Here is a 15,419-nt window from a genome sequence, read left to right on the forward strand (position 1 = left end):
AGCCATATAGCATGTAGTCAGTTTCAGATCATACAGTACGTTTCAGATCATGCATGTTTTACAGGCTTAAAATATAATATGGGCTACTGCCATTCGCTGTTAAATTACATTTTCTGAAAAAGTTACAGTTATACTACCTGTGTATAGCTATGCATATCACGAATTGTTTGACAACTGGCTTTTTTGTGTCTTTTAGACCAACACATGGAGTGGAGGCCAGACGTGTCGCTGGATTCTAGAGACCATATCAGCTCAGGTACTGCTACTGCACACGTAACGTTACATTGTAAACAATGAATCAAATACTAGGCCAAAACCATGCCTTGGAAAATGCACTGTTTCACACACACGTGCTTAAAACAGTATGCCTGCATAACGATGTAGCCTTTTGGTGCGGAACATGTTTTCAAAAGCATTGGACAATTAACATACCTGCCAATCTCTCGTCCAGTAATCCAGTGTGATTTTGATCCAAGGAAAACAGGTAACCCAAATATGTGCATTTGAAAAGAACACGTAGATTTAGTGTCATGTCTTCTCTCGTTCGCAGGAGCTGCATTGAAAGACCCATCATCCAAAGGCAGAAGGACTCCCGGATTATCTCGGATTGAAACAAGTGTTGCCCGAATAAATTGTGCGTCATTCTCGTCTGCAATTCCAGCGAATACTTAATAAAACATTCAATGTTTTACATGCCGTCTGTTCATTGACCATCATAAATCTAGTGTTGTGAACAAAGCCTGTCTTATAAGGTGGCTAGAATAAGTCGCCAATATTACATCTGGAAGTTAAGTATTACTATTATTATTATCATCGCCTATTATTATTATTATTATTATTATTATTATTACTACTAGTAGTAGTAGCCTAGTAGTGCCCAATAATTGGTTCGCTAAAGGTTCCGGGAAGGTTCGCTGAAGGAACTGCAAACCTGCACTGACGGTTCGCGGAACTTTTAGGGAAGGTTCGGCGAACGTTCAGAAAACTTTCCTGCGCTACCGTGAGCGAACCTTCGGAGAGAACCTTCCGCGAACCTGTAGCGAACGTTCCCGGAACCTTTAGCGAACCAGACATTGTTATGTGGGTTGCCAATGAACTAAATCACACATTCTACTTGCTAGATACACGTTAGCATAACTGCTTAGCGACAAAATAATACTTACAGCATGCGGTTGTGATGACCTTACGGTCGGAACAGCCCCTCGTTTCAGTAACAGCAGCTTAGCAAATCCATTTTTAAACTGTCCAAGGTTTTGAAAACTGCCTTCGGTGAAATGTTTTGCAAATTAATAACGGAGTGTCGAACTTTGCAGGGATCTTCTGGTAGAAAAACATTATCCATGCCCCTCGAACTTCGAATCCTTGGGAAGACTATGGAGTCTCCGCTTTCTTTGTAGCCTAGTTTCAGCCTGGAACACTGCATTTACGACCGTGGCTCATTTTCGATATCCTTGAAGAACTGTCTGCTTTATAATTCCTGTGGATGTAAACGAGCAGGCAGCTAAACTAGTGTTTGTCTCATCTTCGCTCTCCATTCACGTTCCTGGGCTCAGAGCACCAGTGGGCTGGTCTGTATGTAAATTTTGAGGCGTGACAAATGTACAAGCCAGAGCCAAATAAGGTACCACCTGCGAGTTTGCGTAAACTCGCAGCTTCTTTTGGATTTGCCCGTTTTATGGCGGGAGTTTCGAATTGTGAGATTTGAATAGGAAGGAGGTGTCGATGGGGTTTTGAAGTTCTCTGTATCTCCATTTCACCCACTGAACTATCGCTATTCATCTATGACAAGGTAAACTCGGTTTTGCATTCTATGACCCCACAAAATATTGTAAATAGCCTGTCATGCAGTTAATGGGATATACTGTGCAGAGTTGAAAGTTAGGTCAACTTGGAAACTGTTTCTCACAGGCCGCCTGTGCTGCGCAATGCACGCTTCGCTCCACTCATCTATACAATGTAGTTCCCATTTCGGTAAACCATACATAATTTCAAAGAAAAATATTACCATTCGAGGGAAATCAGTGTGGTGTCCATTAAGATGTGAAAAAATAGGCATAAATCTAGCGTACACATTTTCACGAATCACGGATGTGTTGACATAAATTAGGAAATATTAGAGGACTTAAGGAGACGTGATGTTGAATTGCATGCCGATGCCATTTAACCCAAATGCCCCAGCTGTATGGCAAGCGATTTTAACATTTTCCCGCTAGACTGGATGTATTGCAGATATCTGTAATTCAGTTTTGCCTAGTCAAAACGAACATTTTAGATATCCGCAACTGAATTCTTCCTATCCATAATCGTCATTTCAGATATCCACAAAGACATTCTACCTAGGACAAATTACGCCACATTTGCCATTCATTTCTATGGGGTTTATCATTACGGATATCTACAATTCAGTTGCAGATATCCACTATGTGAATTACGGATATCTGCAATTGAATTGTAGATATCTGTAATTCCAGTTAGAGATATCTACAATTTGATTCTGACTAGTCATAACTCCAGTTGAAGATATCTTTAATTCACTTCAATTCAAGATATCTACATGTTCCTTTTCAGATATATTGAATTAAGTTTTGACTAGGCGAAATGACATTGTAGATATCTGTAAATGGAATTTTGACTAGTCAAAATGACGTTGTAGATATCTCAAACTGGAGTTAGGATAGTCATAATTTGATTGTAGATATCTATTATCAAGTTACAGATATCTTGAATGAGTTTTGATTAGAGATATCTGAAATTGGAGATATCTATAACTTTCATTCTGCCTAGTCAAAATGTAATTATAGATATCTTGAATTAGAGTTTTGACTAGGCGAAATGACGTTAGAGATATCTGTATTGCTATGCAAATTAGGCCCGCATCCCACTTTAGGCGGGAGAAGAGCGTGTTGTTGTTCAAATCATCACATAGAACCAACTGTTAACTTTGTAATTAGCACTAATTAGCACCATGTCAGAGCAGCCAGAGGGCGAAGGAGTTTTTAATCGTCTTTTTAATGCTGCAGCCTATACAAGACAGGAGCTGGCAGCAAGAATTGATGATTCAATGTTGCTTTGATTTTTTCGATTACAGCCAACACCATTAATGTTAGATTACATTGTACATAGCAAAAATATCACCATGCATTCATAATCTCGTGATTCAGTGAGAGTGATCCCAAAACATCGGAAAGTATGTCTGTGACAATTCTGTATTACATTCTGTCAAGAGGAAAAATCAATAGCTGACCGTTCCTAACTGAACAGTAAAATTATACCGCCGTGAACGCTCCTGGCTGCGCCTGGCAAATACGCCACCATAATAGCAATCAGCTATGGCACAAGCGTGCCTGTTGTTAAAGGGAATGTGAGATGACGCCCTGATTGGTTTATTGCACGTTACGCCCAAACCACACCCATGATTAATGTAGCTACTTCAGACCACCCCATTTTAGATTTGCGTTGGGCGCAACAGTCAAATATCCCCCCCGGTAAAATAGCATCAGCGCCCAAGATCCGCCCACAAAGTGACTTGCTTTTTGTGCAAAGACACTTCCGTTTCAGACCGTTAAAATATAGCCCTCAGTCTCTTAGAGCACCTTACCATGCATACAGAATCACAGGCTCAGTCCCTGCCCTGTCACTGCAAAGCACCTCATGCTTAATCATCCAAGCACACTATATGGGTATCTGATTTAGTTTTATTTAGTATATTTAGTATTTTAGTAGTTTTTTCATCTTCTACTCTCTTTATTGTCCAGTGGTGTTTTTTTATATTTAACGCCGCTCAAAGTAATCTCTCCCCAAGACCGCGGGAGAGCCCTTTTTGTTCAGCCTGGCACGCCTCCTACAGGTACTCAATAGGACCATTTAGGGACGGCAACGTCTGTGGGAAACTGAAAAACAAAACAACCACCAGGGGAAGCAGACGAACCTGCAGAGTTCGTCACATCCCCCCCATACAAAGTTGACCCCCAAAGTCAACAGTCAAAATACACAAAACACCACATATAGGCCTATATCGACATAAACAGCACACATACATAATACTTTCTTTATACAACCACCTAACACCAACAAATAATAATTCAAAAGTGTATGAGGTAATACTCATCTGTCCGGTTTCTTTAAAACTCTTTATGTATCAGTCCTTTAGCCTAATCCCGGGCCCTGGGAGACCAAAGGCAGAACATGTTAGCATAAGGAAACAGTAGGACATTATGCGAGAGCGCGAGACAGAGCATCCGCCACTACGATGTTCGCACCTTTCACGTGACGGATCTCCAAGTGATATGGCTGCAAGAATAACGACCAACGATATGAATTTCCCAATATTTTGCCAGATTAGGCTAATAGTGGTTTACTGAGGTTTAATATCAATTGAAATACCACTGAAATCACGTTGATCTTTAGTTTGGTTGTAATTTCAACATTGTTTCAATATTCATTTTAGTGGAACCATTGAAATCCCGTTGATCTGTAGTTAGAATTTCAACGTTGCTTTAATATTAATGAAGGGTGCAAAAGTGATGTGGAATAAATGTTGCAGTGTGACATTGATTCAATTATTTTAACGTTGACAAAGTAATTGTTAGCTGGGTGCAGAATGAGCAGTCATCAACACCAACTGAAAGCCCCGTTTTGCAGGTACAGTAGTCTTGCATTGCATACTCTGAAATACATTTTCCAAAGGCTAGCTTTCGTGCTTGTGTCACAACTTCAGAACGGCTTGACGCACATGCTTCAAATTTGGTGTGAACATTTGCATGGACTCAATGATGAAGTAAAATGTCAAGGACAAACCCACCTTGAGTGTGATATCTCAAGAATGCCTGACGCACAAGGTTTTTTGGTACAAGGGTTTGTATGAACTCAAAGATTAAGTGATTCAATGTTTTTTTTTTCCAGGAATCTCCCCACCAACATTAACCCAGCAGCTTTCCATCCACTATTGTAATTCCTCTGGCATTACATTTCTAGTATAAAATTGTAACTGTTAACTATGTTAGCGTATAGCTTAGCCTAAACAGCACAAGCAGACTCATAGCATAAACGGACCGTGAACATATCCTATAGCCTACTGGAAATAAAAAACTATTTAATTTAGGCTAGGCTATAATAAGAAGAATTTGCATTCTTAGTTAGAATTGCTTTGTGGCCCCAGTGGCGCGACTGGTTGGGGCACCTGCACCGTACGCCGGCGACCCGGGTCCGCCCCGTGGTCCTTTCCGGATCCCACCCCGACTCTCTCTCCCATTCACTTCCTGTCAATCTCCACTATCCTATCTAATTAAAGGCATAAAAAGTCCAAAAAATATATACTTAGAAAAGAAAAAATTGCTTTGTAATGTAATGAGTATAATATAAATTTACTCTACTTCCACTAACCATAGACTAAACATCGCTAATGACAACGTACTTATCATCTTTGTCTACCGTTTGTTGTTTACAGTACGAATCTTGTGATGAGAACGTTCAAAGGAGCAGTCTTGCCCAGAAGATTGCCAATGCCAGCATAAACCTAATCAATACAACAGAGAGGCAAAGAAAAGCTGCAGTCCAGCGGACTCAATTCCTGGAAAAGGAGAATTGAGAGTTTGACCAAGAAGTTAAACGAAAAGACGGAGAGGCTGGCGTTGTATGAGGGTGATTGGTGTGAAACGGGTTAGTAGCCTACTACTATAGTCTACGCAAATAATCTTAAATAGCCTATTTAAATATCAGAAAGTCACCTGCCCATTTTTGACTCTTCAGATGTGCCATTGCCAACAACCACTCGGCCATGGCTACAAGAAGACAAAGAGGAGGAAGGAAAAGAGTCCTGACTTGTTTTTTTGTAGTGGTAAGATAGCCTAATTGTTCAGATAATGTTTGTATTTGTATTTTTCTGATAGTTCAAGCATGTTTGTTCATTATCAATGCTGTTGTGTTTCCAGTGCAATTGTTTAGTTTTAGTTATTATTTTGTTTTGTTAATTTGTTTATAACAGTTATTTATATGTATTTTTATTATTAATTGTTTTATTATTTGTTATTATACATGGATTTCTATGGAACGTCACGAAAACATGCGTGCGCAACCAAGAGGCAGAAAGCACCACAGAACAGCATAGAGCAATGCAAAAGAGCAAAAGAATAAAATGAGTTTTTGTGCTGAAAACTGCACCAATTCGAAATCACGATGGCTAGAGAATGTTAAATATGTTCAATATCCCTAACGGAATGCATGTCTTCGCCAAAAATGACAAAATACGATGTTATATTAATAATCCAAATGAACGTCAAACTTTGAAATATAGTCTGAAATGAGATGTTATTATCATTGAGACAACAGGGGTATACAAAAAAATCCGATTGTAGCTTACAGCAGCCGACTATTTAGGTTAAGTTTATAACGTTGTGGACGCGCTCGCATCTAGTTTTGTTGGTAAACGAAAACCCGTGTATTCTATGTCAGTTAAACGCGTTATTAACGGCGTTAACGTAAACCTATTTTAACGGCGTCAATTTTTTCATCGCGAGATTAACGTTCTTTTTGGTGTAACAAACTTTGTAGTTTTTTCACATGCTGTTGCAACAACTAGTAACGTTAGAACAACTACAACACTACACTGGATCTAGCTAGACCGTGCTGCATGTACACGCCCCCTTTTAGGGGAAAGGGCTGTTTGGATAATGGAAACCTATGCTGCATCAAAGTGGGGAGCGAAAAGGGCTTATACTTACTAAATCTTGAAACAAACGTGAATAAAAGGCACAAAATAAGGTTGGTGTAAGAGTTATCTGTGTGTTTATGGGATTAATGTGACCATTATACTCTTTCCAGTTTAACAGGAGTGTCACGAATGTAGGCACAGTCAAACTGCCCGTGGCTGACTATAAATTCGGCAAGCTTACATGTCATTTACGTTACATGTCATAACATCAACTAAACATAAGTGAAACATTCATTCTATCACTTGTAATATGAACGTAGCCTTTTTCCTACAACTAGGTGAGATAATTGGCTATGCCTGTTGTACTGAAGTTCCACAGTTGGCTAGCTACCAAGCTAACCGTTTTACATGGGATATGGTAAGTGTAGCTACGTTCTGAATGGGTTGTAATGTACATAGTTTAGATATGAGTAAGTTACATACACATAATTCTTCATAACTACCCTGTTAGTAAAATGATTGAATGGCCTGTCAATTAATAACTAGATGTAACATCAAGGTGTGATTAGGCTAGCTGTCTTCAGTGAAAATCAATGATATAATGTTAACTTGTTTTCCGCTAAAATGGGGCGTGATGCAGATTAAATGTAGCCAATGACGGACTGGGATTAAAAAACGGCCCTGGCATTTTCACCAACCAGCAGCCCACACAGGGACGCGCATGCACGCGCCTAGAATACATGGATTTCTATGTAACAGTGCTCTCCATGAAAAGAACAAAATAAGTTTTTGTGCTGAAAATTGCACCAATTCGAAATCACGATGGTTAGAGAATTTTCAATATGTTCAATATCTCTAAAGGAATGCATGTCTTCGCCAAAAATGACAAAATACGATGTTAATGCAAATGAACGGCAAACTCTGAAATATAGCCTGAAATGAGATGCTATCCTTGAGACAACGAGGGACCAGGGGTATATAAAAAATTACCACTGTAGCTTACAGCAGCCGACTATTTAAGTCAAGTGTATAACGTTGTGGCACCAAGCGTCTTCTGCCCCACGGTTGCGCGCGAATGTAGTTTTGTTGATAAACCAACACAGTCTCACTCCCTACTCGTCAAAGGTCTGACGCATGGTCAAGGTTCCTTGGCGTCAAATTCCAACGAGAAAGGTGTACCCTTTGCGTTGTTTTTCGACGTGGGGGTCCGTCAGATAGACATTCATGTTAATCCCTCACCGTCAGATATAGACGAAAGGAAATCAAATGTCCATCAAAGGTGATGCCGTCACGCAACCCAGTCTGAAAATCTAACAGGCTTACAAAATAGCATGGCGAAAAAATGGCTGTAACATTCTTTTGAAGCTGCATCAACGTGATATCTCATAGCTCGCTACACCCTCATTCTGCCTGAGAAGGACCAAACCAGCAAGGTAACTACCATTTTATTCATTTCTGAGCTAGGGGAACTTATTTTGTAAACAACTTGTTTTACATATTTATGTTTGTTTATACAGAATGTAATCGATATGTGCTTTCACAACTGATCAACAAATGGACCATTTTCTTGTGTTTGCACTAGCTTGACAGCAGTAGCGAGATATGTAAACATCCGGTAACGGCGAAGCTGGTTACGGTCATGTGACACACGCAACCACAAGAAAGCGGAAACGCGGCATAGAGCGAGCCATGTGGAGAAAGTTAAGCGACGTAAATTTTGTAAACAATAATGCTGTTTTTTGTTGTTGTTTTCGAACAAAATATAGGTCTAGTTATTCTGAACAACACTCCTTCATGGTGTACAAAGCCTACTACAATCGTGCAATTTTTCAGTGCAGTTCAAAGTCTTGTAAGTGTAAAAGACTTGGTGAAATTATAGGCCTACATGAATTAGCTAAATAAATCGTTATGCTTAAATTTTCGAAATGCGTGCAATGATTTAATTTGACATTAAATTGCCTAGTTTTAAGCAGGTCAGTCTCACAATAAGCTATTTATCCTTGGGTCTGGGTAACTCATGGGACAAAACATGTTGTTAATATAGGCTAATTACCGTTTTTTCCTGAAAAAAAGCCAACATTTCTGTGTCCAGGTATTGCATTTCTGCAGTGTAGGCTACTATGTAGTGCAGCTTTTAATGTACAAAGTACTGTATTTTCCTGCATATGAACTACAAATATTCCTCCAAAACCAGTGTTGACATTTGAAGTAGGCCTATTGGAGTTATTTTTTTGGTATTGTAGTATTTAAATATTTACCCACAACAGTTTTATGTAGGCCTAATGTATTCTCAAGGCCATTTTTGCATAGGCTCTTCTTTTTTCATGCTAGAGATAATGTAATTATAACCATTGGCCATTTCATGTTTCAAACCTTTGAAATAATTTTACTGATGTTTACTGTTACACCTTAATTGTGCTTCAGCAATGCCAAGACACAATCTGTGAAGCCTGGCCCCGAAGAAGAGGAGGCATGGCCTGTCCCAGTGCATGCAGGGCAAAACAAACATACATTTTGTGAGTATTGCTAATATTAAATGACATCCAGGTATACAATACACAACTATGTATAGGCTTTTTGCACGAGTGGTTTTTGGTGGGCTCGTTTGTTTCCGATGGAGCCAGGTGTGTTTGAACCTGTCGCTATTGTTAATGTAATTAGTGTCTACACGGACTAGGTTGGTTGTTGCACATAGTGAATCAGCACTTTACAATAAAGAAGGATTTATGCATGTGTTAAATTTGTTATTATTGGCCAAACAAGTAATTCAGTGTCGGAGTAAACATATAAGGAGCAGAATATAACAGAAGATGTCGTTACAACACAGCTAACACTCCACCGGAGATAGACGAGCCCACCGAGGAGCCTTTTGTGCGACTAGTCAATTAGTCTATGTAAATAAAATGATGGGGCAAATAAAGCAGAATAGTGGTTGCTAGGTTGGCATTTAGGTAGTGGTTGCAAGGTTGTTGCTAGGGCAATTGAGATGGTTCCTAGGTTGTTGCTATGGTAGAAATGGTGGTTGCTATGCTAAACATAGTGGTTGCTTTGTTGGTTGCTAGGGTATTACCCTGTTGGTTTCTGTGGTGGTTCCTAGGTTGACATTATGGTGGTGGTTGTTAGGTCAGTGGTAGGGTAATTGAGATGGTTCCTAGGTTGTTGCTATGGTAGATATGTTGGTTGCTATATTAAATAAAGTGGTTGCTATGCTGGTTGCTAGGGTGATCATGTTGGTGGCTACGGTGGTTGCTAGGTTGACATTATGGTGGTGGTTGTTAGGTCAGTGGTAGGGTAATTGGGATGGTTCCTAGGTTGTTGCTATGGTAGATATGTTGGTTGCTATAATAAACAAAGTGGTTGCTATGCTGGTTGCTAGGGTAATCTTGTTGGTTGCTATGCTAGTTGCTAGGGTAATCTTGTTGGTTGCTATGGTGGTTGCTAGGTTGAAATTGTAGTGGTGGTTGCTAGGTTATTGATGGGGTAATTGAGATGGTTGCTAGGGTAGATATGGTTGCAATGTGGTAGGGTAATAGAGATGGTTCCTAGGTTGTTGCCATGGTAGATATGCTGGTTGCTTTACTAAACATAACAGTTGCTATGCTGGTTGCTAGGGTAATCATGAAAAGCCCATAGCCTGTAGATGTCAATGAATATGAATGAAGACATGTCCCACCTTCCTATGTACTTTGGTGTATCAAAAGGCGTACATAGGCCCATATTGTAGATTGAGAAACAAATTGTTCAGTTGATACATTTTGGCCTACACTATTAAGGGACAGCTGAATTGACCACATAAACCATATATTTTCTGAAAGCCCATAGCCTGTAGATGTCAATGAATATGAATTAAGACATGTCCCACCTTCCTACGTACTTTGGTGTATCAAAAGGCGTACATAGGCCCATATTGTAGATTGAGAAACAAATTGTTCAGTTGATACATTTTGGCCTACACTATTAAGGGACAGCTGAATTGACCACATAAACCATATATTTTCTGAAAGCCCATAGCCTTTAGATGTCAATGAATATGAATTAAGACATGTCCCACCTTCCTACGTACTTTGGTGTATCATAAGGCGTACATAGGCCCATATTGTAGATCGAGAAGCAAATTGTTCAGTTGATACATTTTGGCCTACACTATTAAGGGACAGCTGAATTGACCACATAAACCATATATTTTCTGAAATCCCATAGCCTTTAGATGTCAATGAATATGAATTAAGACATGTCCCACCTTCCTACGTACTTTGGTGTATCAAAAGGCGTACATAGGCCCATATTGTAGATTGAGAAACAAATTGTTCAGTTGATACATTTTGGCCTACACTATTAAGGGACAGCTGAATTGACCACATAAACCATATATTTTCTGAAAGCCCATAGCCTTTAGATGTCAATGAATATGAATTAAGACATGTTCCACCTTCCTACTTATTGGCGGCCAAAAATCTGTACATGGTTCTATTTTGTATGTATAAATCTAATGTGAAAATATAAGGATAGATCATCTTAAGAACCCTAAATGATATCTTTTTGGAATTATTGTAGTGTGTAACAACAGTATATCGTGCAGTAGCCTACTAACGTTAGTCCTTATTATAATTATTAGCCTGTGTAGTCGCTAACTTTAGTTGCCAATGTTTTGTTTGGCGATGCCAGCGATAGTGTTGGTGCATACGATTCATAAACGCCTCTTCAGGAGATTCAGTCTCTCATCTTCTGGGGTTTCAGAGTTAAACAAAAGTATTAAATTAATATAAATTGTAGCAAATGCCCGACTGTTACCTGTATTCTCCGCCATCTTTACATACCCTGTGTAAACAAGTGTAAGGGACAGCAATAGTTTCCGGATTGCCAGCCAATGGGAGCAACCAGTGCTAACGACCAATCATATACAGAATGCACACACTTTAAGATTTTAAAGTGATGAAATGAGCTACACTTTCTCTTGCAAATGTAGTTGTAGTCTTATCACTACCAATCAAAAGAGGGGGTTTGTTAATATTCTAATATTCTTTTTCTCTAGAAACCACCATAGCAACCAACAAGATTACCATAGTAACCAGCATAGCAACCAACATGATTACCCTAGCAACCAGCATAGCAACCGCTATGTTTAGTATAGCAGCCAACATATCTACCATAGCAACAACCCAGGAACCATCTCACTTACCCTACCATTGACCTAACAACCACCACCATAATGTCAACCTAGCAACCACCATAGCAACCAACATGATTACCCTAGCAACCAGCATAGCAACCGCTATGTTTAGTATAGCAGCCAACATATCTACCATAGCAACAACCTAGGAACCATCTCAATTACCCTACCATTGACCTAACAACCACCACCATAATGTCAACCTAGCAACCACCATAGCAACTAACATGATTACCCTAGCAACCAGCATAACAACTGCTTTGTTTAATAAAGCAACCACCATTTCTACCATGGCAACAACCTAGGAACAATCTCTATTACCCTACCACATTGCAACCACCATATCTACCCTAGCAGCACCCTAGCAACCATCTCAATTACCCTATGAACCACCATAGCAACAAACAAGATTACCCTAGCAACCAGCATAGCAACCAACAAGATTACCCTAGCAACCAGCATAGCAACCACTTTGTTTAATATAGCAACCACCATTTCTACCATGGCAAAAACCTAGGAACCATCTCTATTACCCTACCACATTGCAACCACCATATCTACCCTAGCAGCACCCTAGCAACCATCTCAATTACCCCATCAATAACCTAGCAACCACCACTACAATTTCAACCTAGCAACCACCATAGCAACCAACAAGATTACCCTAGCAACTAGCATAGCAACCAACAAGATTACCCTAGCAACCAGCATAGCAACCACTTTGTTTATTATAGCAACCAACATATCTACCATAGCAACAACCTAGGAACCATCCCAATTACCCTACCACTGACCTAACAACCACCACCATAATGTCAACCTAGCAACCACCGTAGCCACCAACATGATCACCCTAGCAACCAGCATAGCAACCACTTTATTTAATATAGCAACCAACATATCTACCATAGCAACAACCTAGGAACCATCTCAATTACCCTACCACTGACCTAACAACCACCACCATAATGTCAACCTAGGAACCACCACAGAAACCAACAGGGTAATACCCTAGCAACCAACAAAGCAACCACTATGTTTAGCATAGCAACCACCATTTCTACCATAGCAACAACCTAGGAACCATCTCAATTGCCCTAGCAACAACCTTGCAACCACTACCTAAATGCCAACCTAGCAACCACTATTCTGCTTTATTTGCCCCATCATTTTATTTACATAGACTAATTGACTAGTCGCACAAAAGGCTCCTCGGTGGGCTCGTCTATCTCCGGTGGAGTGTTAGCTGTGTTGTAACGACATCTTCTGTTATATTCTGCTCCTTATATGTTTACTCCGACACTGAATTACTTGTTTGGCCAATAATAACAAATTTAACACATGCATAAATCCTTCTTTATTGTAAAGTGCTGATTCACTATGTGCAACAACCAACCTAGTCCGTGTAGACACTAATTACATTAACAATAGCGACAGGTTCAAACACACCTGGCTCCATCGGAAACAAACGAGCCCACCAAAAACCACTCGTGCAAAAAGCCTATACATAGTTGTGTATTGTATACCTGGATGTCATTTAATATTAGCAATACTCACAAAATGTATGTTTGTTTTGCCCTGCATGCATTGGGACAGGTCATGCCTCCTCTTCTTCGGGGCCAGGCTTCACAGATTGTGTCTTGGCATTGCTGAAGCACAATTAAGGTGTAACAGTAAACATCAGTAAAATTATTTCAAAGGTTTGAAACATGAAATGGCCAATGGTTATAATTACATTATCTCTAGCATGAAAAAGGAAGAGCCTATGCAAAAATGGCCTTGAGAATACATTAGGCCTACATAAAACTGTTGTGGGTAAATATTCAAATACTACAATACCAAAAAAATAACTCCAATAGGCCTACTTCAAATGTCAACACTGGTTTTGAAGGAATATTTGTAGTTCATATGCAGGAAAATACAGTACTTTGTACATTAAAAGCTGCACTACATAGTAGCCTACACTGCAGAAATGCAATACCTGGACACAGAAATGTTGGCTTTTTTTCAGGAAAAAACGGTAATTAGCCTATATTAACAACATGTTTTGTCCCATGAGTTACCCAGACCCAAGGATAAATAGCTTATTGTGAGACTGACCTGCTTAAAACTAGGCAATTTAATGTCAAATTAAATCATTGCACGCATTTCGAAAATTTAAGCATAACGATTTATTTAGCTAATTCATGTAGGCCTATAATTTCACCAAGTCTTTTACACTTACAAGACTTTGAACTGCACTGAAAAATTGCACGATTGTAGTAGGCTTTGTACACCATGAAGGAGTGTTGTTCAGAATAACTAGACCTATATTTTGTTCGAAAACAACAACAAAAAACAGCATTATTGTTTACAAAATTTACGTCGCTTAACTTTCTCCACATGGCTCGCTCTATGCCGCGTTTCCGCTTTCTTGTGGTTGCGTGTGTCACATGACCGTAACCAGCTTCGCCGTTACCGGATGTTTACATATCTCGCTACTGCTGTCAAGCTAGTGCAAACACAAGAAAATGGTCCATTTGTTGATCAGTTGTGAAAGCACATATCGATTACATTCTGTATAAACAAACATAAATATGTAAAACAAGTTGTTTACAAAATAAGTTCCCCTAGCTCAGAAATGAATAAAATGGTAGTTACCTTGCTGGTTTGGTCCTTCTCAGGCAGAATGAGGGTGTAGCGAGCTATGAGATATCACGTTGATGCAGCTTCAAAAGAATGTCACAGCCATTTTTTCGCCATGCTATTTTGTAAGCCTGTTAGATTTTCAGACTGGGTTGCGTGACGGCATCACCTTTGATGGACATTTGATTTCCTTTCGTCTATATCTGACGGTGAGGGATTAACATGAATGTCTATCTGACGGACCCCCACGTCGAAAAACGACGCAAAGGGTACACCTTTCTCGTTGGAATTTGACGCCAAGGAACCTTGACCATGCGTCAGACCTTTGACGAGTAGGGAGTGAGACTGTGTTGCAACAGGATAAACGGGAAACCCATCAGAGCAGCCGCTCCACAAACGTGTCTTAATTAACGCGCCATCAGCATAAAGGCCTCCAAATTATCCTGTGACAATCGTGTCCTTAGGCGATTCTTGATGAATTTAAGAGTGGAAAAACTCCGTTTGCATGCCACTTGAGTGACAATAGTAGGAATTAATTTGCTAACCATATATAGTTGTAGGCACAGGTAAAGAGGTTTAACTGCTGGAGAAGGAAATAGCAACAGATTGCACAATTCTTGCAGGTAGCACATTTCTTGCTCACCAGGTTTATTTCTGTATCTTCCTATATCTCCGCGGCATCATCAAAGTCCGACGCTTTGACTGTATAGGCCTACTCGTTTAGAGGAGACTTTTTCAGGCTGTCCCAGTGCGTGGCGACATGTGTCAATTCCGACTGTAGATTTTCAACCGTAGCACCTTCACTAAATTTAAGCAGACATTCTCTTATGTTTCGAAGTGCATTTGGGGGCAGTTTATTAGCTTTTATAAGGGGAAAATTCCGAGGATCAAGGCATGCAAGGCATTCGGTTTTGAAATTCCCAGAAGTCCTTGGTTCATGTAGCCTAACTTTTGTAAACCAATAATAAAATAAAA

The 15,419-nt window shown here is 39.7% G+C and overlaps 1 long non-coding RNA gene across 1 annotated transcript; it reads left to right on the plus strand.

The window, feature by feature from the left end:
* The first annotated feature begins 8,000 nt into the window (after window positions 1–8,000).
* LOC143124800 (uncharacterized) lies at window positions 8,001–9,132 on the plus strand. The gene is made up of 3 exons (XR_012987092.1): window positions 8,001–8,082; window positions 8,232–8,498; window positions 9,074–9,132. It is a non-coding gene; the product is annotated as an uncharacterized LOC143124800 (long non-coding RNA).
* The last annotated feature ends 6,287 nt before the right edge of the window (window positions 9,133–15,419 follow it).

This window comes from Alosa pseudoharengus, unplaced genomic scaffold, assembly GCF_046254945.1.
Source record: "Alosa pseudoharengus isolate Yale_2024_CS ecotype anadromous, Long Island Sound unplaced genomic scaffold, YU_APseudo_1.1 YU_APseudo_1.1_scf_15, whole genome shotgun sequence".
NCBI lineage: Eukaryota > Metazoa > Chordata > Actinopteri > Clupeiformes > Clupeidae > Alosa > Alosa pseudoharengus.